Consider the following 24,331-nt stretch of genomic DNA (forward strand, 5'->3'; position numbering starts at 1 on the left):
GGCAGTAATAGAAATTAAATCCAAATTTTCATCATGAAAATCGACGCTTTTTCTATATAACAGAGGAGATGCTTGGTGTTTAACGTCCCGTTGATGATGAAGGCAGTAGGCATGGAACACAATGTCGGATTGAGTGAAAACTGGGAGGGAAATGGGGCGTATCATTTTAAGGCAACCATCGCCGGATTCACATTGCCTGATTTAGGGCAGTTACGGAAAATCTAACTCTGGATAACCAGACTAGGATTTGGACCGCAGTCCTCCTGAATATTAGTCCAGCATCTTAAGACTGAGCAACGTCGCGTGGTGAACGAACGAGATGAGAGAAATATCAGGCGTGCTGGAGGGGAGAGCACAACCCAAGTACGCGTCCAGGGGCTTCCACGACTGGAGTTAACCACTGTAGGTTACTGGGAAAATGTAACGTCTCTACAAAGGAGACTGCTTACGAAATACTCGTGTGACCTTTGCTAGAATACGACTCAAGTGTGTGGGACTCCTACCAAAACCAGACTAACGAGGGATACTGAACGTACATAAAGCAAGGTAGCGTTTCAAGTCAGGTATCTAGGAACATATAGCATCGCCTACGTATAGTTCCTGCAGGGATTGGGAGGACAAGATGAGACTAGGTAAAGTGCGCACCTGTGCTCCACATGCGAATGTAACGGGAAGAAGCTCAAATAACTGGTACTACAGGCACTATCTTGTGCAATGCACTTCACAGTGGTTTGCTGAGTATGTAGATATTGATGTAGACTTAGACTTTAGGAGTTCTTTGCCTTCAGCTCGTTGCAGTGATCTTTCTCTTCTAAAATCACAAGAGAAGAAGATGTACCTGAATAGTAACAGGAGACACAAGGGAGTCGATGAACAGCAAGTGGTTGAAATTCTAGACGACAATAAAAAAAGCAGGTATCATGAAAAGGATTAGAAAAGTTACAATGGAATGAAACGGAGTAGAAATACTTTGGTGCAGTAAGCAATGAGCTAAGTTAAGGTGTCACTGTGGTGTCACCGCCAGACACCACACTTGCTAGGTGGTAGCCTTTAAATCTGCCGCGGTCCGTTAGTATACGTCGGACCCGAGTGTCGCCACTATCAGTGATTGCAGACCGAGCGCCGCCACACGGCAGGTCTAGTCTAGAGAGACTCACTAGCACTCGTCTCAGTTGGACATCCGACTTTGTTAGCGATGGTTCACTGCCTACATATGCTCTCATTTGCAGAGACGACAGTTTAGCATAGCCGTCAGCTATGTCATCTTCTGAACAGATAATATTGTGACTCATGTATCGTCAAGAGCGACGTTCATCATTAATGGATTAAGTATCAAACTAATTACGTCCGCTTTCTGAATTCTAATTCCTTGTCATGTTCCAGACCTCACGTCGGTATAGTTCTTCCCTCCTCACACCAGCCTGCGTGAGCTAAAACGCATGCATTTCGGCCTCCATTCGTAACACGCTGTTGGCTCTTCTGCCAGCTTAACAGTTACCAGAAGTTCACGACGTTGGTTTTTTGTTGCTAGGTGGGGTCGCTTCAGAGATATGAGGGTCAATTTTTTTTTAAAATGGGATGCTATAAATTGGTACTCATTTTCTGATAGCAGCTATCGAGACGAGTCCAATGATGTGTTATGGTAAGGTCTTTGAAGGTCAACGGAGGTCACAAAGGTGGCATGAATGTCAATTTACAGTTGGTGTTCGAATTGACGACCACTGGTATCAATGCAGTGCTGCAATATTTTTATCGTGGATTGAATGGTATTTCTTTGTCATATCAGCACTCATCGAAGCACATGCTCTGACAATTCTCTCTCGTATATCTTCAGGTGTAGTTGGAACATCTTTATAGACAATGTGTTTTACGAATCCCCACAAGGAAAAAACCAGAGGCGTCAAGTCCGGCGAACGAGCCGGCCAATAAAACGATTTGGGAACGGTCTCTGCAACTCATTTCTAGCTATCAGCGATAAATGTGCCGGACACCCATCGTGTTGATACCACACTCTGCTCCTTGTTCCTAAAGGTATTTCTTCCAATAACAGACCTACTATTTCTTGCAGGAATGTGGTGTACTTCCTACCATTAAGATTTCCTTCGATGAAATAGGGGCCTGTAATTCTGTCCTCCATAATCCCACTCCATACATTCACCAACCACAGGTTTTGGTGTGCAACTTGCTGCAGCCAATACGTATTTTCAGTTGCCCAATAATGCATGTTATGCAAATTAATATTTCCGTGGTTCATGAATGCAGCCTCGTTAGTAAATAAAATCAAATTAATAAATGTGTCATCCCTCTGAATTTGAAGTTGAGCCCATCGGCAGAATTCAATGCGATGCATACAATCCTTACCAGTTAATTCTTGGTTTGAGACTGATATGGTAAGGGTGATATTTATGAGGATGCAGAACACGAACAACACTATAATGGCTCATGCCAGATTCCCTTGCGATTTGAAGCGAACTAACACTAGGATCTCGAGCGACAGTGGCAAGAGTACCAATTTCCGTTTCCTCGTTAGTAACTTTCCGTTACAGGATATGTTTCTGATGAGTTAAACATCCAGTTATTCTCAATTTATCATGTACGTAATTAAATGTGCGACCTGTAGGGTGAGTATGTTGAGGATACCTTTCAGCGTACAAGTCTCTAGCTCTCACTGAATTTCGTTGGCATTCTCCGTAAATGAGAAGGAATACATCATTCACATTAGCTTGATTCGACGATACTATTCTTACCGTTCCTATTAGTGTTATATTCCGAAACCGTCGAACAGTGTTTACATATCAATGGAACGTTAGATGGATACGCCGTATTCGGCGAATATTTACTATTTGCACGATATACGAGAGAGAATTGTCAGAGCATGTGCTTCGATAAGTGCCGAAGTGATAAGGAATACCACGCAATCCACGATAAGAAGATTGCAGCACTGCATTGATACCAGTGGTCATCACTTCGAACACCTTCTGTAAACGGAGGTTCATGCCACCTTTTTTACCTTCGTTGACCTTCAAAGACATTACTGTTACAAATCACTGGATTCGTCTCGATAGCCGCTATCAGAAATTGAGTACCGAACTACAGCATCCCATAAAAAAAAGTCGACCTACATATCTCAGACGCGACCCCACCTATCAACAAAAAACCAACGTCATATTACGGCCCCCGTTGTCCCATGCAACATTTGTCCCACAAACTTTTCAGCTACTATCATACTTTCAGAGTTATTCTAGGTGGCAATAGTTAGTGACTCACCCTGTATAATAAAGAAGCCACTCATTAGTGTAGGACGGGAGACTGTAGGTACAGCAAAAGCAGAGGCTAAGAAACTGTGGATGATTCAGGAAATGCTGAATCTTAGAGTTGGTAGAAGAAATTACAAAATCGTAAGGGTACAGTAGGAAAGTACGGTATAGGTTGTTTATGAATGAAACTGATAGGAAATGTCGAAACAGGCTGACTCAGAATAAATGAAAGAAACATGTAAGGATATGGAGAAAGACATGGTTGTAGGAAAAATTGGGATTATGTGCATGAAGAATGTGAAGAAGTAAAATGTAACGGTGCTGATCTACAAGATGGAAAAACCTCTATCAAATGCAGAAGATATGGCACACAGATGGCAGTATATCAAAAGCCTGTATGGGGGAAAGAAACAGTGTGATCCTACTGAGAAGGCTAATGTGGAAGAAATGGATGTTCCGATGATTACATCAATACTTCTTCCATAGATCATGAATACGTTTTATATGATGTGTAAATGTGTCAGTTTAACTATTTTTACAATTAATACTTTATAGCTAAAAACTCATCTACAGAGTGGAATGAGTTATCATTCACAAATTCTTTTAGTTAGTTATTAAATGTTGGTTGGCTACCTGTCAGATTTTTAATGCTATTTGGTAAATTACCAAAGACTTCTTTAACAGCATAATTCACCCCTTTCAGAGCCAAACTCATATTTAAACCAGAATAGTGAAGATCATCCATTCTTCTAGCGTTGTAGCTACACACTTTGCTATTATTTTTGAATTGGGATGGGTTATATATAACAAATTTCATAAGCGAATGTATGTGTTGTGAAGGTATTGTGAATATCCCTAGTTCCCTAAATATATGGTGATCTTGGGTGGGCTCCAGCTATTATTCCAATTACATGTTTTCATACAATGAAAACTATTTCTGTTAATGATGAATTACCCCAAAGTATGATGCCATATGAAAGCAGTGAATGAAAGTAGACATAGTAGGCTAATTTACTGATTTGTTTATCACCATAATTTGCTGTAACCCTTACAGCACAAATAGCTGAACTCAAACGTTTCAGCACATGATCAGTGTTGTTTCTTCCAATTCAATTTCTCATCAATGCACACACCCAAAAATTTAGAATATTCTGCCTTAGCAACAGACTTCTGTTCAAAGTCTATATTTATCAATGTCATTTGCAACACAGAACTGTATATATTGTGTTTTCTCAAAAATTAGTGACAATCCATTTGCGTTCAGACTCTGAGATAGCGTTGAGTGATCTGAAATCAAACAATTCAATGTTATATCATCAGAGTTAATGAAATATGTTGAATGTTTAGGAACTAGAAGGTTGTTTCCGATGGTATCAGAAATGTATTATGAAAAGGGTGAATTACTAACAGATTTCCAGAAGATCAATATCATCACACTATCTGTGAAGATAGGTGTCGATAAATGTGAAATCTACTGGACTAATAATCTCACAAAGCACGCTTTCTAACTACTGACCAGAATGATACATAAATGAACAGAAAGAAAAATTGAAGATATACTGGGCAATGAACAGTTTGGTTTCAGGTAAGCTGTAAGTTACTGAAAAGTTTGTCGTATAATAGTCGGAAAAAGAGATGCCGTTTGCTAGAAGTATATGTGCTGGAGTTAATGACTACCCATAATACTTTTGTGGGAACTCGGAACATTTATGAGAACTTTAATGTTTTCCCGACGCACTAAGAAGCCGATGGCAATTCGGCAATAAAGTCAGAAGTATATAAATGTTTATGCTTGTATTTCGACTCATACTTTCCGGTCACATTCTGGAACCGAAGACTATATCTATAGCAACAACAGTGCCATTTTGAACCGCTGTTTAATATTCATATTGTGCAAGGGACGCAAGACACTGCCTCCACAGCCAAATCTCACCGATCAACTTTGTTCATTTCTTGTGCCGCGTGACTTGGGCAAGTCATTTGGACAAAAAATCTTGTTTACCACTAAAACACTACCAGCAGAATTGCGTGTACAGCCATACAGGAACACATTCCTCGTGCTTGAAAAAACTCCTACAGGTCGTGCTCTACCTAATTCCATAAGCTTCTCTCATAACTTTTATCACTCCTATTAAAAGTTTTTATCAGTTCTCTATCCATTTGTCGAGAATACGGTTCCATAAGGAAGTAAAATTTGGTTCTATGAAAAGGCAACAACGTTTACCTGCTCGTCAGCTGAATGAGACATAAAGGTGCCTGAGTGAAACATGTTTAACTTAAGTTCTCAGTCATCCAATGTAAAACTGCCTAGGAATTTGTATATTAGTTTTTGCTAATTTTCCGCCCATCAATCGGTGACTTGAGGCGTCTAATTCGCTGAATGAAAATGGATATTTGCTCTTGTGCTTCTATCTTTCTACTGCTCGACACATCAATCTGATAATGCATTTACCAGTATAGCACTGCGTTAATCTATGAGCTTAATGTTTAGGGCAAGGTAAGCATGACTAGAAATGCCCAATATGAACACTTCTGAAGAAATTTTATTATGTGTAAGTTTCAAATTGTGAGTTATGTTCAGAGCACTTAGTCACCGTATGAAGTTCGAATAAGAAACACTTATTCAGATTAATAGTTTTTTAATTAAACCCTTATATGGTAAATCATACACGTTTGAATACACTACAACATTTACGAACGATGTGAAAACAGATACGTATTCGGTTTGTTCCGTTATGACCGGCACAACCGCGCCCCCGCACTGTGGCGACATCTGTGCCGCCGGCGGGAACTAAAACTAAGCCGAAGCTTCACCAATATTGTGTGTGTCGCACGTCTGTTGTCAAAATTATATCCGAAACGAGGACAGTTAAAAAACTTCCTAAAGAATAACGGAACAAATGCTTTTCTTATTAAACTTGACTTACTCCTACTTCATTCGGTCGCCTCCTTAGCTCAGTGGTAGAGCACTGGTCTCGTAAACCAGGGGTCGTGAGTTCAAACCTCACAGGAGGCATATTTTTTTTTATTTGGTAATTTGCCCACTACTCGTTTTACTCTACGAAACGAATACGTCTCTTGGTGTCCGTTGTGTTTGTGAGACGTTCTTGACGTTTAAACTAAACGGACGTCAAGATGGTATAGTTGAATGAAGACAGCAATGCTGAAATGATACGGGGCAGGTTTGTACGGTGATTACAGTGCTACTATGAAATATTGGTGCACTCTTCATTTCAGCACTACGATGAATGTTTAGGGCGTCACTACTGTCTAAACAATTTCTAAATTACATTACCAATTATTACATATTAAGCTATAAGTTATTTTGTTAAGTACGTTCACTGAAAATATGATAAACTAATCGGTCGGAGTTCAGGACAAATGACTTTTGCAATTGCCAACAAAACGTGGAACGGTATTTTCAAACATGTAGATTTTTTTTTCATATTTTGCTTCTAATAATGTTGGTGTCCATTTACCACTTGAACGATGTACACTAACTTCTGTATCACAATGCATTTACTTTATTTGAAATGTTCCTGCATCCAGCCATCTCTGGAAGTTGTATGTATTGCGTTTAGCGACGGCTATGAGGAAAGTGTCTTGTTCAGCTTTGGCTACACCGTATTTTATCAGCCATTAAGGCGTGGGTACAGAAAACTTCAAATTCAAAATATACTGGAACAGTGAGAGAATGTCTATTTCCAGTCGTTGAACAAGTGGAAGCGTTTCTAAGTTTTTCACTGCCTTCTGAATTATCACCCATCCCACCCCCTCAAAAAAAAGCAATCTATCTTCACCAATTTGAAGAGAGGTTCAGCTTCAAAGAGCATTCACATTACTATATATCCAGATGTACTTTGTATCAGTGTCTCTTACTGATCGCTAAATTTAATGCAAGTATCACACATTGCTAGCTCCTTGACGATACACTTGCAGTAATTCCCCCAATTGCCTGATTTTGTATCGCTGTCATAAAACCCTGTTTCTGCGCACATATCTTCGTGTGTCAACCATTAGTTCGGTGCTTGCAAACTGACACAATCCCGGCTGTGGCTATTGGCATATTTAATATGTAGTTCTTTCCTTAGCAAACCCATCATTTTTGTGCCATTTGTCTCTGCCTAGGAAATGTTCCAGATTTTCTGTCAGTTTAACACTAGAACTGCCGGAACTAGTACTATACTTAGAACTGCCGATGTGGTCAAAGTGACCACTTTCTTTGTAAGTACATGCTGTGCTGTTTAATGTAAATATTAATGACCTTGACAACAATGTATCACTTTAATTACGTTTAATAACAGTATCATTGTATTTTACAACAACAATGGGAACATAAAATTACTAATATTAAAGAACATAGTTCACAATATTTATCTGCAACCATACTAATTGTATTGCAGTAGTTTTAAAATTAACAGAAATTAATCTTACTAGAGAAACTAAGTATCCATGAATATGTTAAGAGAAAGACCAATCATAAAATATGACCACGTATAGTACCTAATCCTACTTACAAGCATTACAAACTACTGTCTTCATTACTTTATATGTACACGGCCCACAAGCATATCTCTTACATTTAGTGCACACTTCATTTGTCTTGTTTCCGCATTTCCTCGTTTGGCATAGTTTTCTTACTTTCGCAGGAATTTCCGCTTCTTCTCTTTCTTCATCACCATCGTCCTTTTCTTTTCCATCCCTTGGCATCCTTTCTTGATTTCTCGTTTCCATATAGGCTCTATGTAATTCTTCTGCTGGATTTAGGATGAAATTCCTCCTACTTATTTTGATCCCTGTCACTAGCTTGAAAATGATCCATGCGTTGATGGCTGCTGAATCAAGGATATTGTGAAATACGTGTACAGGCCATCGACGAGTACCAGAGCGGACAGAATATTTCCTCGTCATCTAGTCCAAGACATCTACACCAAATTTTGTGCTATTGTATAAGCTCACTGTTTCGGGAAGGTGTTTCGAATTATTTTGTATTTCAATATCTGTGTGCATGGTGCTACACAGAAGAACATTTTTGTTCTTTTTCCCTTGGTAAACAGTCAGAGAACAGTCAAGAGAACAGACGTATAAAGAGGAGTTTTCATTTTTTTGTAGTGTTCGGAATTTCTTCTCTTGCACGGTTGATAGTGCCGACAAGACTACTTTTCTCTTTTTCCAGTCTCTCCCCAAGTGTGACCGTAGTGAAAAAATTATCAGGAGTCACATTTCGCCCCTTATTGCGATTTGGAGCAACCAACTTCATTACGACATGTTCTGGAAGTTCCCCATTAGGTGCCCTCTGTTCGTTTTTTCCTACATAAGGGAACCCATTAAAAAGATATTTTGTTTCTACATCCGCTAGAAGCCAGAATTTGATTCCGAATTTATCAGGCTCATTCGGCATATATTGCAAATATGGACACCTGGTTCTGCTGGGGAAAAGTTGTTCATCCACAGTGACATTTGATCCAGGTATGTAATTAAACTGACAGTTTTCTATAAAATGGTTCCAAGTAGTTGATATAAGTGCAAATTTGTCACTTTTCAAACTTCCGATCATGTATTTTTTCATCAAAACGCAGATATTTCAAAATTTGTCGAAACCTGTTTCTGCTCATAGTGTCAGCGAAAAATGGGGCTCCCCACTTTTTCGACCACAACTCATCTACTTCAATACATCTGGCATCTAGTGCACCACGAACATATAATAAAGCAACAAATGCATCTAATTCATCTAAATCCAAACTCCAGGAATCATTTCCAAGAAGCCGTTGTGCCTCTGCTTCTGTGGATTTCTTTATGTGTCTGATCATTGACTGATCAACTAAAAGGCGCCAGGCACTCGAAATATTATCATTTGAGACGTGCCGCTTTGCGTGTGGAGTAGGTCTCCGTGTTTCTTTCAATATATTCAGTTGACCTATCCTACCTGGAATAGTAACACCGAAGTCTGCTATGGTCCACTCCGTGATCCCGTCCTTCCCCAGGAGTTTTAGCCAGGTTCTGGAAGTGAACCCTCACTTCGTTCTCCTCTTCTATGTCCATTCTGTATTGGTCCACTTACAGGAGATGCAGTTCCTTTTTAACCCAGGGTAGGTCCTTCTCTAGCATTGTTTATATTACTGCTTGGTCCTGGTTCAGCAACTGCGTGAGGAAAGAGACAATTAGAAAGCTACAACTCATTACAAAGATAACATCCCACACAATGAAATAGCAGTAACAGAAGTAGTAGTAGAAGTGTCAGCTCTACTACAACAGTGATCATTATTCATATAGTAATAATAATAATAATAATAATATAAGTGAATGTAAATTACCTTCATCTTCAGTCTCGGAGCTGTCACTCTCCACATTAGCGACAGGTTGGTAATCTTCATCTGTAGAATCTTCCACAAGGTCCTCAACTTCAGGGATCATTTTCAGCATCCGATTCATACAAAAGGGTGACTTTCTTCATCCGAAAGTGGCTGTGCCCATGGTTTGTATCGCTGTGACATATGAGCCATGTCTGCTGCTCTGAGACCAGTACTCAAATAATCAGTCTTGTTTATGCGAAACCCAATAGCAAACAATAAATGAAATATTGCATTGTTGAGCTTTTAAATTCAAACAATGCGGATAAACTTCAGTAACCAACATATTTAGTACATTGTTGACGAGTGCTAAGAATAAATCCGGGGAGTGACGCACAACAATCTTTAAATAATCAGTTTTCAAATATACATGTAATGTGGTCAAAGTGACCACTCGGCGGTTTTAAGTATAAGTGGCCATTCAAAGAAAACTAATGAATATAAAATAAATATTGGAATATTTATATGATCTACATAAACATTTAGGAAAAGTCATTAACTCACAACAGCATAGATTAGAAATTGACCCAATAATAACATGTTAAAACATAAAAAGTGGTCAAATCGACCACTCGGCGGTCCTAGTGTCAAATGGTGTACGAGTTATGTCTGCAGCTCCTATTGCCTTATGTAGCGGCGAACTGCTGTTACGAAAATACTGCTTCCAATTCCTAAGTTGCTTCTCAAGTAGGTGCACAGTATCTGCTGGATCTGGATCCCATTTTTCACTCACGAAGGTCAGTCTTCCTACAGCTGATACAGGATGGTGGAGTATTCCTCTGTCGATGCTCATGAGGTGACGGCGGGAGCGCCTGCGACAAAGTTCCATTAGCTCCATTCGTAATGAGAACATAATGGTTACTTGTAGAAGATTCAGATCAAGCTCTTGATGTTATTACGAGCTTAATTCATCTGCCTACATACGTTGCTCCGACTGTCCCTAAACAATGATGGCTCGTCCCCACAATGACCAACTTCTAGTCGTGCATTAGACACACACACACACACACACACACACACACACACATACATACACACTAATCGTAGCTACTGCTGGAGTACCGAGCGCGTGCACTCTGACGTAAAACGATATGTGTGTGAAAAAAAATGGTTCAAATGGCTCTGAGCACTATGGGACTCAACTGCTGAGGTCATTAGTCCCCTAGAACTTAGAACTAGTTAAACCTAACTAACCTAAGGACATCACAAACATCCATGCCCGAGGCAGGATTCGAACCTGCGACCGTAGCGGTCTTGCGGTTCCAGACTGCAGCGCCTTTAACCGCACGGCCACTTCGGCCGGCTATGTGTGTGAACTTTTTTCTCATAGCACCATGACATACTTTGGGAGCGATACCTCGGAGCATTGTTAGTCGCGTGTTACAGACGAACAAACAGACGCACTTGACCAGACAACAGTTTAACGTATCATTCTCTTGTGAGCGACAATGATGGACATTGCTGCATTTTATCTAACATAAGACTGAATGGAGAAATATTGTCTGCATTGCAGGAGTACGTAATCTATATGTCGCACAATTAGGACAAAAGCGTCGCTTCACAATCAGTGTTTACAAAGGTGTGTACCTAATTAGCACTACTATGTAATGACAATAAAAAGACAGAAGAATGGAAACGTTCCTTTACTTTCCAAGCAGTAAGGAAGTCACGCTAGCTTTATTGACTCGATAAGCGGAATGGAACCGGAATCTATAGACAAGAGGAAGTGATGTGAGCGCCTCACGCAAGCATCCGACTCCAGAAAGGAGTGTTCCCCCCAGAGTGAGTAAAGTCAAATTTGGGTGTCGACCGAGTTGGGAAGTTTTTCGATGTCAGTTTGCATACATATGGTCTCATTATATGACAGTCGATACTGTCGTCATTAACTGAGGGTACTCTAACCACAAAAATTAAACTAATCCCAGATAGTAGAGGCACCAGCACTCATGAATAGTGCGTGACACCGTTAGAGTTGCACACGAATCGCCTTATAAAAGAAATGATTCCAAAGCCATCATTCAACTGACAGTTTGATAAACTGAAGGGAAGTCTCTTTGTCCCAACGTTGGCATCAATGGAAGACTGGAAGAAAAATAAGCTGACACTGAATTCGCGATTGCAGACTGGAACTCAGGCTACAGACAGACGATAAGTATAAAATCTCCAGGAACTTGTTTAAGACTTCAGTGCCAATGAATAGTGCTTAACAGATCCGCTGTTTGTGTCTATACAGAATACATCAAAACCACAGCTGAATTGAAGAAACATCATTAGAGTTTGATATGAAGTTTAGAAAGAAATATGTCAGTGTAACCACTTAGTTGGACAAAAGCCGTTTCATCTCAAATTTCCCTCTATTTAGTCCACGTAATAAACCCCGTATTTCAGGGAAGGAACAATTTATTCACTCTTTCTCATCTCCGAAGACTAATGAATACAAACAGGTCAAACCCCGAGCCTTAACTCTATATACATTAAAGACGTGACTTAAAAGTACCAATTCGTAACGGCTAAAATAATAGGTCACTAGAACCAGCAGAATAATCGTATTTGTGAGAAGTGTTTAGAACAGAAACTAACGCACTAACAACATATGGGCAACTGAAGATTGCCGTAAGGTACATGTCAAGTTAATATTGGAAACTAAAGAAAAGCGACTGAGTGCGAAAGGTGTGAGTTTTGTAACATCCCTGGACAGTGGCAAACGTCACATAAACTTCACTGTAGTAAGAACAAATACAATATAGTAACTGAAAAAACAACTGAAGCACCCAGAAGACATGGTCTGATGTCAACAGAACTTTTACACGTGCACACAATCGGCGGGAATATCAATCATTAGAGCTGCGATTTCCTGTGACTAGTAGGGCAGTCAACAGAGTGCCTTAGTGTTATTCGTGTTTAGTGTTGTTGCCAGGTGCGGTAGGCTATATACACTTTGTGATCAATAGTATCCGGACACCCCCAAATACATATTTTCTCATAATAGGTGCATGGTACTGTCGCTCGCTGCCAAGTACTCCATATCAGCGACCTCAGTAGTCATTAGACATCGTGAGGGAGCAGAATGGGGTGATTGGGTGTCACTTGTGTCATACGACTGTACGCGCCATTTCCACACTCCTACACATCCCTAGGTCCACTATTTCCGATGTGATAGTAAAGTGAAAACGTGAGAGGGCACGTACTGAACATAAGCGTACAGGCCGACCTCGTCTGTTGACTGACGGAGACCGCCGACAGTTGAAGAGGGTCGTAATGTGTAATAGGCAGACATCTATTCCGGCCCATCACACAGGAATTCCAAACTGGATCAGGATCCACTGCAAGTGCTATGACAGTTAGGCGGGAGGTCAGAAAACTTGGATTTCATGGTCGAACGGCTGCTCATAAGCCACACATCCCGCCGGTAAATGTAAGACGACGCCTCGGTTGGTGTAAGGAGCGTAAACGCTGAGCAATTGAACACTGAAAAAACGTTGTGTGGAGTGACGAACCACTGTGGTGATCCGACGGCAGGGTGTGGGTATGGCGAATGCCAGCGTGTGTACTGCCAACAGTAAATTTCGGAGGCGGTGGTGTTATGGTGTGGTCGGGTTTTGCATGGAGACGACTTGCACCCCTTGTTGTTTTGCGTGGCACTATCACAGCACAGGCCTACATTGATGTTTTAAGCAGCTTCTTGCTTCCCACTGTTGAAGAGCAATTCGGGGGATGAAGATTGCACCTTTCATCACGATCGAGCACCTGTTCATAATTCACTGCCTGTGGCGGAGTGGTTACACGACAATAAGATGCCTGTAATGGCCTAGCCTGCACAAAGTCGTGACACGAATCGTATAGAACACTTTTGGGATGTTTTGGAAAGCCGATTTCGTGCCAGGCATCACCGACCGACATCAATACCTCTCCTCAGTGCAGCACTCCGTGGAGAATGGGCTGCCATTCCCCAAGAAACCTTCTAGCACCTGATTGAGCGTTTGCCTGCAAGAGTGGAAGCGGTCATCAAGGCAAAGGGTGGGCCAACGCCATATTGAATTCCAGCAATTCAGCCAGGTGTCCGGATGCTTATAATCACATAGTGTACGAGGCGTGAACAAAGTCAGATGTTGAGTGATAACTATGAGGGACACGAAGATGCGGCGTACGCGTACTCGTGTCAAACCGCATTATCAGCACCTGAAAGGATTTGAAAGGGGCCTCATTGTGGGTATACATTTGGCCGGCTGGTCGAATCGTGCAATAAACAGATTTGTGAGGCTTTTGGACGTGACAGCGATCCGACACTGGACTGCGTGGAAACGTGAGAGCGGACATACACGTCGTGAAGGATCCGGTCGACCACGTCAGAGGACCACAAGGGAGGATCGCAGTACTGTGCACCGAGCACATCGTAGCCCCTTCAGATCCGCAGCTGCCAACCCAGAGCGAGTAATGGACTCCCTGCAACATTCACTGGCCGCAGATTAACAGCAGCCGGACTACGGAATTACCGGCCGGTGCGTAGGCTGCCGTTAACACCACAGAACAATCGGCTACTTTTCGAGTGGTGATGCCACTTTTGAGCCATGGACTGCTGATGAAGGGTATCGCATTGCGTTCAGTGATGAGTCGCGGTTCTCGACCAGCCTGTATGACCGAAGAGTACAGTGGTGACTTGGGGAGAGGTCTCATTCTTTTAATGTTTTGGAGAGGCGCAGTAGCCTTACGCCTACTGTTTAGGACGTGGTGAGATATCGGGCGTGACTCCAGCTCATCGCCAGTAGTGTCTGAAGGGACTCTCACGGCGCAACGGAACGCCACGGACATCCCGCGTCCTCGAATGTTATTTCTCATACGATAGCGTCTTGTGCTATTTTTCAACAGAACAATGCTTCACTACACACGGGACGTGTGTCTGTTATGTGTCTGCGCGATGTTCAGGTACTCCTCACATCTCTCCACGACGGAATACGCGTGGGCCCAGCTTAGACGAAAACTCCGTCCCAGTTGCAGTGTCCAGAATACAGAGGACATGTTAAAACAACCGTGCGCTAGCTTGCGTCGGGAGAGAATGAAATGGCTTTATGGTAACCTTCCCAAACGAAGTAGCGCATGCATCCAGACCGGAGGGGTGCGACGTTATAGTTATAAGTGGGCTCATACTGCCGAGTTCTTCATAAATGTGACAAAATTTTCTAATCTCACTGCAATAATATCGAATGAGGCCAGAATGAGATTTTCACTCTGCAGCGGAGTGTGCGCTGATATGAAACTTCCTGGCAGATTAAAACTGTGTGCCGGACCGAGACTCGAATTCGGGCCCTTTGCATTTTGCAGTCTAGTGCTCTACCAACTGAGCTTAATATCGAATGACATCACATAAACAACCCCAACACTTCGCCTTAAGATGACAAGTAGGAAACTTGTCGAAACGTTGCCGCCGCAGAACGACGTATTCACCCTCTCAAATGTCAAGTTTCATTTGCATCGCATGCATTATCTTGAAACATTTTACATGGTGTTTCAAAATGAATATACGGGTTTTAAAACTCTATAGCATTTGCTACATTCAACTTAAAATTATAAAAAATACACAAAATGAAAGAGCACCTCAGACAGTTTTCCTAGCAAGTGTTCAACGTGACCACCATCTGTCGCTCATCGAGTCGACAGGCGAGTTCTCTCCATACCTTGATCAGTGTGCCTGCAGAAATTGTTACAACAATGCTGTTTCTAAGGTCGCGTGGATCAGCTAGTAGCGGACACATATACACTTATACACATGGTTCTTCATTAAGTCCCAAAGGGAAAAGTCGCATGGCGTAAGATCGTATGTGAAAATGGTGGTCATGCAAAACAAGTTCTGTCATCCGGCCACTTGGGGCCAATCAAGCGGTCGGGTACAACGTCGTTTAACCAATCGCGTACTGAGTTATGCCAGTGAGACGGCGCACCATTTAGCTGCCGAGTAAAGTTCTACTGAAGCTTCTTCCAACTGAGGAGAGAGCCATGGTTCTGCCGTGTAAAGATAAGAAACACCAGTTAAGAGTTGCTTCACCGAAAAAGAAAGGCCCACAAACTCTCTGCCTGGATATGGCACCAAAAAACATTCAATTTAGGGGAGGCTCGTTGCAACTATACCATCTCGTGGGTATTTGCTGATCTGTAGATGCGCACATTATTTGTGTTCGCATTTTCACTTAGGTGAAATGTCGATTCATCACTGAGGACGACATGCTGAAAATTTTCATCGTCATGCAGCAACATTTCGTTTGCAATGTTGGCACGTAGATCATAGTCTCTAGGCTTTAGAGCTCTTAACAGCTGCAAACGATAAGGACGTAATTTTGTTTCCTTAAAAGTCTCTGCACAGACGTCACTGGAACTACTAATTGATTATTAGCCTTCCGAACTGATTTCTTGGGGCTAAACGTGAAAGACTCTCACTATCTCAACACGTTCTTCAGTCAATCTTTGTCGTTCCGCGCTTTTCCCTTGGCGCGCAGGTGTACACACAAAACTGTTTTAGTTGCTTTTGGTGTGTTATTTATAATTGCAAGCTGAATGTAATAAATGCTACAAAGCCTTAAAACCTGTATATTAATTTCGAAACAACCTGTACTTTGGAAACTAGGTCCTCATACAGTCTCTAGCACCCCAATGTACATGCTACACTTCCCTTTAGTGTTCAGCCAAGCAATGCATGATTTACTGCCACCTAAGTGCAGAAGGCTGCCCAAATCATAACACTTCCACCACAAAAATTTCTACTCATTCTTACCTGCTGTTATGTTCTCAGATTAACAATATTGAAATCCATCCGGACCATTTAAATTAAACTTCTTCGTATCACTGAAGATTGCTTTATCCCATTTTAAAGTGAATGACATACGTTTCTCAACAAACTCCAGTCTAGCCTGTTTATATTTGGGTGTTAGAACAAGGTTCTGCAGTCGTCTCTCAAAAGCAAGATGTTTTAACATTTAACAAAATTTGTCGTACACGTCTGGAAGTTACTGGCACCTGTAAATCAGCAACAAGTTGAGAAGAATAACAATTTGCGGCCCTTGCTCTGCGCAAAAATAACCGTTTCGATGCCTCAGATAATCTTCTACATTGCGCATTGTTCTGTCCATATCGTGCGCCCAGTCCAGTGAAATTATCCATCACTGAACTTGAACGGTTCAACTTCTTGACAGTTAGTGAGTCCCATTTCCTTGTACGCACCGATTTTTGCTTTTTCATCACGTGATAACTGTTTGCCTCGTGGCGCTGTCACAATCGTGGTTTACTTTATCACTAATGGGTTCCGTTTGCCATCTGCAGTAACAGCACGTTCGTACACAGTTAACACCGCGCAGAACCCACTGTCTTTATACCAAGTACCCCTTCTCCCGCCTGAATTGTTGATGTCTTGTTATATACTGTACTACTGATTTCAAATGCAGTACCATTCGACAGAATTTGCAGGTTTACCGGATCTGTACTATTGCATGTACGCACACACTAACACTGGACAGAGCTGACTGTCTTTATAACATGTGCCACCTTCTCCCGCCTGAACTGTTGATGTCTTGTTATATTCCACGGGACTGGAAGAAGGCCCTATAAAAAGGGTAGAAAATCGGATGCACATAATTACCGGCCAATTTCACTGACATCGATTTGTTGTAGAATCATGGGACGTATTTTGTGTTCAGACATAATGACCTTTCTAGACTCTGAGAAGCTCATCTGCAGAAACCAGCACGGTTTTAGGAAACAGCGGTCATGTGAGACACAGCTGGCCCTCTTTGTGCATGATATACAACAGGCTCTAGATACCGGTTCGACTTTCGAAAGGCGTTCGACTCAGTTCTGCACTGTCGCTTGCTCGAAAAAGTGCAATCCGATGACATATACGATTGGATAGAAAGTTTTCTAACAGACAGAGAGCAGTGTGTCGTCCTGAATGGGGATACTTCAACAGAAACAAGCGTAACTTCAGGTGTGCCCCATGTCAGCGTAATAGATCCGCTGCTTTTTACGATTGACATAAACGATATGGTTGATGGTATTGACAGTGGCATTAGACAGCTTACCGATGATGCTGTCGTCTACAGGAAAGTAGTATCACACGAAAGTTGTGAACAAATCAAAGAGGATTTGCAGAAAATAAATGCGTGGTGTAATGACTGGCAGTTACCTCTCAATATTAGTAAGTGTAACGTACTGCGTATAACAAGGCGAAAATCCTCATTAATGTACGAGTACTAAATAAATGCCCAGTCTCTGGAAGCGGTAACATCCGTCAAGTATTTGGGTATGACTATTCGAAGTGATCTCAAATGGAATGATCAGATTACACAAGTAACGGGAAGGCGAACTCTAGATTGCGGTTTATTGGTAGAATCCTGAAGCGATGCAGTCCTTCAACAAAGGAAATTGTTTACAACACGTCAGTTCGTCCAGTTCAAATGGTTCAAATGGCTCTGAGCACTATGGGACTCAACTGCTGAGGTCATTAGTCCCCTAGAACTTAGAACTAGTTAAACCTAACTAACCTAAGGACACCACAAACATCCATGCCCGAGGCAGGATTCGAACCTGCGACCGTAGCGGTCTTGCGGTTCCAGACTGCAGCGCCTTTAACCGCACGGCCACTTCGGCCGGCTAGTTCGTCCAGTCTTAGAGTATTCTTCGTCTGTATGGGACCCTTACCAGTTGGGTCTAATTCAAGAGATTGAGAAGGTCCAAAGAAGAACGGCAACATTTGTGACTGGTACATTTAGCCATCGCTAGAGCGTTACAAATCTCATAGAAAGTTTGAAGTGGGACGCACTTGCAGATAGACGGAGCGCTAGACGGAAGGGGCTGCTCACTAAATTTCGAAATCGGATCTTCGCCGAGGCTGTAGAGTATATATTATTACCACCAACTTTAAAATCGCGCAATGATCACCATTCAAAGATAAGGGAAATTAGAGCTCGTACTGGGGCGTTCAGGCAGTCGTTTTTCCCTCGCGCGATCGGCTAGTGCAACAGAGGAGGGGAAATATGACTTTCTCGCGAATTGTGCCCTCCGCCACCCACCGCTTGGTGGCTAGCGGAGTGTATATGTAGATGTAGATACTGTACTGCTGACTTCAAATGTGGTACCACTGGACAGCATTTTCCGGTATACTGGGTCTCTACTACCGCATCTACATTGTGCACTATTTCAAGCGGTAATGTTTATTTTCCTACATATACCCATGTCTTTATACTGACTTCCACTACTGTAGCTACCCTGAGACGTCCAAATACCCGCTGATTAAAGTAAATTGATCCACTTACCTTACAGAGACTGTTTTGGCAGCGCCCTCCAAGCGGTTCAAGGCTCTTTCTGTGTTCTGAGACTGCTGCACTCCACTTAAGGCACCACAACTTCACAGGCTGCAACAACGGAAATCTCTGCAGGTCCCTGTTCAAACACTTATACTTATTAGTCTACACCATAAGGATTTTGAGTAACGTATTTGACATTTATGCCTTCTTGAACTGTTGCACATAATATTTAATTACGGTTGATTAGACTGTTTCGATTGACAGCGTGTACTGAGTGGTGATTGTTGGGGACAACAATGGAAATATCTGAAAATTCATTTGTTCTCTTCATATCTCATAAGAGATGCCACGAGTAATAAGGGTAATGGACAAGGGACACTACATTACAAGTGTGTAGATAAGTTGAGAATTTGGGTCTGACAGGAGGCGTGCTAGGGTAGTTCGTGCAGTTGCAATGACCATTGTGTCCAGATGGCTCAGTGGTCAGACCAACTGCCTAGTAAGCTGGAAACCTGGGTTCGAATCCCAGTCCAGCACAATGATTTCAACCAATGCCCACTCGCAGCCAATGTCTGTAATTGCTTTGTTCTTACATCATGTTTCAACTTCGCTAAATCAGCTTCGGCAACTTTTTGAACACTGTAAAATATCTAAGTCTTTACCTATTACCTAGCGAGGTGGCGCAGTGGTTAGCACACTGGACTCGCATTCGGGAGGACGACGGTTCAATCCCGTCTCCGGCCATCCTGATTTAGGTTTTCCGTGATTTCCCTAAATCGCTTCAGGCAAATGCCGGGATGGTTCCTTTGAAAGGGCACGGCCGATTTCCTTCCCCATCCTTCCCTCACCCGAGCTTGCGCTCCGTCTCTAATGTCCTCGTTGTCGACGGGACGTTAAACACTAATCTCCTCCTCCTCCTCTTTACCTATTATCTTCGCCAAATTCTCAATGCGCTTTAGTTTTGTATGAGGCTGTGGGATGATACCTTTGTCATGGCTGACAACGACGCACGCTTTCTGTCTCTACTGTAATACTCGTAGATAAAAAAGCAGCACTCGGTATTCCTTGTACGCTTTCTCGTGAGGATAATTATTACGCATCAGCACAGAGTGTACTCACTGCCGTGTAAATTTTTAAAAAGCACCCAACATCGTTTCCTTCGTTTGTTTTGGGAGGCAAAGTATCCCGTCGGTAGTGACGTGGATCTTCTTGTATTGTGTAATAACAGTGCTTTCTAATTTATTTTAGATAAATAAATCGACAGAACATTTGCCATAAGACTTTGAACGTCTCTGCAGTCGCAAGTACTGACACTCACTGCAAAGAACTTTCGATGTACGCAATAATGGAGGTTCCAACTAGGGAGATGGGATAATTTACAGTGCTGTCCGAAAAATAACCAAAAACGATCAAAAAATTCCGATACATGGTGTTTGTTTAAAAATAAAATGATGACACAAGAAGGTAAAAATCATGTCGGAAATCTACACGTTGTTTGCTAGTGAAATTATTGAGATGTCAGAATAGTGCATGTGAATAACGGTTAGGCGTCACATTTGATCGCTTGTAGGCTTACGAGCAGCACTGCCGTAACACAGGCCTGAAAGTGGAAGCCAGAAATAACAAGCGTGGAATTGGAAGCCAGAAATGACATCCTTAGGAAGATGACAAGCAGTGCACGGGACTCTCAGTCACGTACTTTAACAACAACGGTCTTATCAGTCTGCTACTCTGTGGAAATACACACGTGGCTTCTCTAGTACAGATATGGTCACACCAAATACTTCAAGGCTCCAAATGAAACACATTCATTTATTACTGGACGTCACTTAGCAAGTGTCCCTCCCCCATACATATGTCATGAGGCTGCTAGCAGCGTGGAAAGAAAAAACTTCGTCATCAAGCCGAGCCAGCCATCACGTTATTGTGTACTAACCGTCCAGAGACTGACGCCCCGAAAAAGCTTCATGAAAACTATAAGTAGGCTGTTTAGGTTTTTTTACTGGTAACGCCACGTAGCGCTCTGTATGAAAATCACTGGCTGTGCTGTGTGCAGTCTGTGGCTGGTTTACATTGTTGTTTGCTATTGTAGTGTTGGGCAGTTGGATGTTAACAGCACCTAGCTTTGCGCAGTTGGAGGTGAGTCGCTAGCAGTGGCGGATGTGGGGAGTCAGATGGCGGAGTTTTGAGAGCGGATGATCTGGACAGAGACAGTAACTTTGTAAGACTGGATGTCATGAACTGATATATATATATTATGACTTTTGAACACTATTAAGGTAAATACAGTGTTTGTTCTCTATCAAAATATTTTATTTGCTAACTATGTCTATCAGTAGTTAGTGCCTTCAGTGGTTAGAATCTTTTATGCAACTGGCAATAGTGACGCTCGCTGTATTGCAGTAGTTCGAGTAACGAAGGTTTTTGTGAGGTAAGTGATTCATGAAAGGTATAGGTTAATGTTAGTCAGGGCCATTCTTTTGTAGGGATTACTGAAAGTCAGATTGCGTTGCGCTAAAAATATTGTGTGTCACTTTAGTGACTGTCTGAGTACGTTCAGTTTTGATCAGCTGTTTGAAAATCAAACAACTTAGGGTTTTACCAGCACTGTAATTCATTAATTTTTCTAAGGGGACGTTACAAAACCAACAGCATCCTGCAAAAAGAGTCCATCCATAGCTAGGCACATGGAGTACACGATCCTCACTGGTCTGTACCATACGAAAATCTCTCTCCTGACCACCAACAGAAGTGGACTGCCAACATGTTCTACCAATCGCCCACGCTTTGGAGTCGGTAGATACGGATTAATCTCCACGAGTGAGAATTTACTACAAACTACGACGGCGGGCCAACGCAAACTACTGATCACTTGCTCTGCTACCAGCTCTGTGCCGCGTCCTGAACTGACAAAGATAAACCGTGGGCGTTCAGTACGTACTGCAGCATTTTTTTCCTCGCCCAGTTTCGGTTTAAAAGATGCAGAACTAGTTGTGCGACATCGTGGAATATTCGCGCTTCATTCCCTACAGTTTCATGAAGCTCCGATAGGTGGCAGCGCTATACGTAGCCCTCAAAATGGAGTCTGCAACGCAGGTGCGTTTCAGCAAGAGAGCTGCCACTGAGTTTATTTTGGCTGAAGACCAGAGCTCTCAGATATTCACAGGCGCTTGCACAATGTCTATGGAGACCCGGCAGTGATCAAAAGCATTGCTAGTCGTTGGGCGCGGCGTCCGTCAGCATCGCAAGAATGTCGCGCAGACCTGTCCGATCACCCGCGTGGTGTCCGGCCGCACACAGGTGTGACTCCTGCAGTGTTGGAACGTGCGGACACTCTCACTGGAGGTGGCCGACTGACCACGGTCAGACACCTCGCTCCACAGCTGGACGTCTCTGTTGCCAGAGCTGACACACTCGTCGAGCAGTTGCGGTACTCGAACGTGGGTGCCACTGGGTTTATTCTGCTAGATGCGTTCCTTCATGGTGCAAACATCAACTCTGAAGTGTACTGCGCTGCCCTCAGGAAACTGAAGAAGCGACTTCAGCGTGTTCGTCGCCACAAAATTGCAAACGAACTTCTCCTTCCCAATGACATCGCAAGGCCTCACACAAGTATTTTGTATCCAAAAGAGTGGGGAGTAATATGGTGTATTGTAATCTTGAATAAAACCAACCTGCTTGCAGAAAAAAAGTGTTGCATTACTTATTGAAAGCCGCTCGTATTTCTAGCAACTCCAAATACTCTTGAGGTCGTCCACTCTGTAATCTTCCATGATGCAATCTTCCATGCCCTTACAGTCAGTCATTTTTACCTGATAACTTACATTGTATATTCTGTAATTTATTTCTGTGATTCTCTGTACTCTTGCTTCTGTCGCAAAAAAAGTCCCCCCACCCTTCCCTCATGTCTCTCGCGCCCAGCATCAGCATCAGTATATGAGCTCTAGTGATGAAAACACAATGTGAAAATTTTGTATATAATGCGATATTACATATATTACTTTAGAGCAACGCCACCATATTTTCACAATGGCCCCAAATAATGCAATAACGACCCACAGTGCCTCATGCTCTGTATTCTTTACTCCTAACACTGTGAGCATCACAAAAATTGTTTGAAGTCCTCGGTAGTATAGTGGTTAGTATCCCCGCGTGTCACGCGGGAGACCCGGGTTCGATTCCCGGCCGGGGAGAAATTTTTTGTTACGTGTAAACAAACCTCTGCCTGTATGTATCTTTATTCCATCTGTGCATCTGATGCTTCCGTGCTCCTTCAATATACGTATCTTCAAGCGTAAAATGTATAATTCACCACGAAAACCTCGGAGCAACTCACCTAAGCTATTAAACATTTTTTTTTCTGCTCACTTTTCAAAGTAGTTTTCTAGTCATCAACTACCAATTACGCAATAACTTGGCCCGGGTTCTTTCTAACTGTTTGCTCTCAAACAACGTAGACGTTTATTATAAGAACAGATACCAAATCCCAAAACATTGAATCACATACAAAATAACTGATAACGAAAGCTAAGTATGCATAAGACGGCAGTGTAAATGCCAGGCGTACGTGGATGAAAAAAACTTAACTGCTGAGATCGATTGTACAGTAAACGCTTGTAGTACGGCTTAAATGCTTTTTGTTGACAAGGGCAAGAAATTTAAGGACTCAGTACGTTGCGACGTGGTGTGGCTTTTGTGAAAACTATACTCTCTCAGTGCCTGTTTCGCCAATATGTCTAACAGATAATTCATTTCAGCCATTTCGGAAAAAAAGTACTTCGCTTTTGGTCGGAAGTTTATCATGCACATATTGAAAATTAATGTTTCTCGTATGATCTGCGCAGTGCAATAAGAAAATATTAAGCGGTTAATAACATCCTGACGCTATTCCTGCAACTTACTTATTTTTACTTAAACGTACGGAACTTGGTTCAGTCTCTGCATGCACTTGCATCCGTTTCGAATGCAAAAGTAATTTTGAGGTACAAGTAAGCTAGTAGCAGGGGGCAGGCGCCACGATGCTGTTATTTTGCAAAACAGTATGTTCCGCTGCGTCTGATAGATTAGTGTAGAAACAGAAAACATACAACACGCGTGGACCAAAAATTATTTGATTTTCTATTTTTACGTGTAAATCTACACATATACTCTGCATACTGTACATTTCGTACTGGAAAATCTGTGCTTTCTGTGAAAACGATTAGTGTTCAATGGTTGCAGTGGAAGACAGCGGCTTGATGGACATCGGGGGGACCAAAAAGAAAGAATAAAAATGTGGTGAAGTGTTTGTGGTAAACTAAATAAATGGAAAAATGAACACGGATAAAATCACAAACAGCTGTTAACTGATGTTTATGCACGACCAGTGTCACTGAGTTAAAGCAGCATCCTCAGGTAGTTCTGCATAGAAAGGGAAGCATCGTTGTAACCTATACAT

At 42.2% G+C, this 24,331-nt stretch overlaps 2 non-coding genes across 2 annotated transcripts; both read left to right on the top strand.

The window, feature by feature from the left end:
- The first annotated feature begins 6,201 nt into the window (after nucleotides 1-6,201).
- Trnat-cgu (transfer RNA threonine (anticodon CGU)) lies at nucleotides 6,202-6,273 on the top strand. Its single transcript has one exon. It is a non-coding gene; the product is annotated as a tRNA-Thr (tRNA).
- Nucleotides 6,274-23,015: 16,742 nt separating this feature from the next.
- On the top strand, nucleotides 23,016-23,087 carry Trnad-guc (transfer RNA aspartic acid (anticodon GUC)). Its single transcript has one exon. It is a non-coding gene; the product is annotated as a tRNA-Asp (tRNA).
- The last annotated feature ends 1,244 nt before the right edge of the window (nucleotides 23,088-24,331 follow it).

The sequence above is a fragment of the Schistocerca serialis genome, chromosome 10 (assembly GCF_023864345.2).
Source record: "Schistocerca serialis cubense isolate TAMUIC-IGC-003099 chromosome 10, iqSchSeri2.2, whole genome shotgun sequence".
Lineage (NCBI taxonomy): Eukaryota > Metazoa > Arthropoda > Insecta > Orthoptera > Acrididae > Schistocerca > Schistocerca serialis.